Here is a 2,227-nt window from a genome sequence, read left to right as displayed (position 1 = left end):
TATATATATATATATATATATATATATATATATATATATGAAATTCCTATATATAATGTTTGTGTCATGCACAGAAAACAAGAGAGAGCAAGTTTATGCTAGTGTAAGGATGAAGAAATTCCACTAATAGAAAGTGCTCTGTTCCTTTGATATTTAGGGGAAGAATGAAGGTGCAAATGAGAGAGAACCTAACAAGTAAGTGCATATGCGTTTCTAAATCGAGTGATTGTTGAGGACGATTAATCACCCATGTAATATGGATTTTTTTTTGTTACTTTGAGTTTATACCCAGTTGATAAAAAACAAGCTATTTTAAGTAAGCCTTAAGGGTAGTCAAAGACGTGAGTATTGTAAATGATCATTAAAATTCATTTTTAATACAATTATGACTTTGATTTTCATACATACGGTAGATCAGTAATCAGTGAGCCATCCTTACAGTTCAGTTTTTATTTTATGTTATATCATTATTCGAGAATGACTCCTTATCCATGTGTATGATCCAGTGACCTTGGATCATGATCAGAGAATGACCCATATCCTTGTGGATGATCCAGTGATAATGGCTATTCTTGTGGATGATCCAGTGATAGTGTATGGTCCAATGATAATGGATCATGATCCAGAATGATTCCAGATCCTTGTGCGTTGTTTAGTGCTTGTGGATCATGATCCGAGATTGATCCCTTATCCATGTGCATGATACAGTGATAATGGATGATGATCCGACATTGATCCCGTATCCGTGTTCATGATTTGGTGATAATGTGGTCATAAAATTAACTGCCTTGACTCTTCAGACGCCATTGACAGCTGAACTTTTGTTACAGTGACTATAAATGTGGATTATACTCTAGCTAGCAACCTCATAGCCAAAAAGTACTGCTCATAAAATGTACATAATAGACCTTCGGAGTGGCTTAGAAACTCACAACAGATTTTAGGAACCTGGTCGGATTGGCAAAGGGATAGTAATTGGGACCCCAGTGACCGAGAATTCGTGTCCCCCAAGACTCTCAAGCAAAACATCATTGAATCTTAAGATATTATCCTCCAGGTTGAGACCGAGCTAATTGATCGATTGATTGAAAGTTATCTGGCGTTACACTGTAAGGACAACTGAATTCGTGACAACTAATAATACGATGCACTGTTATATAGTAGGGATATCTTTATTGTGAAGATTATGTTTATTGATCATAACAGTGAAGTTTTGAAAGGGAAGATAAAATTTTAGAAAACTGTTATCTTTTCATTATAAAATAATCAATATATTTGCCACGTCTTCTGTTGATAATATTTATGACTGCAAGATATATCAGTTTTAAAAGGCAGATGCTAAATCTAACTTTCGCTTTTATTTATTTATTTTGGTAGATCTAGGGTACTTATCCGCGGCGGCCTAAACTATGGCAGTTGCGGTTTTCCTATGCAGTTTTACCTCCTGAACAAGAATTTTAAGTAATATTTATTCGGACGATTGTAATTAACACCCCAGGGGCCAGTACTGAACACGGCGAAATACATGATATGCGTCTCATATCATGAATATCATTTAATGCTCTTTATCGTTAGTTATTTAAAACCTTTTAAACCCCCCAAAAATGAACATAAATTTTAAAGCAGCCATTCCCTTACAATAAACTGTGCAAAATAAAAGATATGCATGTATTTTTAAGCAGCAGCTTGAAAAAGAAGCGTTGTATTTATCATAGTTACCCCTTGAAAATAAGTTTTCTGTGTTTAGATGTAAAAAAGAAAACTGACTAACGATAACATTTTTTTTTATTTCCAGTTTTCGACTTTGACAATAATCAAACGCAACATATACTTTATTTGAATATCTAGATCTCTTTATTAAATGATTGGTTGGTTTGTTTGTGTAATACATAATAGCGTTATATCGGAATTAACTGGTCGATCAGCATGAGTGGTCAGGTGACGTCCATGATTTCCATATTACGTGGTTATTGATAACCGAAAATATTACAATATAGTTTTCATAAAGCATCTGGCATAATTAAGTATTTCTTTCAACGCGTACGAGTATTATTCCTTGAAAAAAATTCAGATGCACGTGGGATTCGATCTCTCGATTTGTGCTTGCTTGGTCGGTCGGCAACTAACCTAGTCCTGGAAAACGAGCCTCGATATATATTATAACGTAATCCCTAAGCCTATTGTCATAATGACAGCATGCGAAAACCCATGGCATCGATGCGGCCGT

Source organism: Macrobrachium nipponense, chromosome 13 (assembly GCF_015104395.2).
Source record: "Macrobrachium nipponense isolate FS-2020 chromosome 13, ASM1510439v2, whole genome shotgun sequence".
Classification (NCBI taxonomy): Eukaryota; Metazoa; Arthropoda; class Malacostraca; order Decapoda; family Palaemonidae; genus Macrobrachium; species Macrobrachium nipponense.
The sequence above is the reverse complement of the archived record's forward strand: the minus strand, read 5'-3'. Positions refer to the sequence as shown.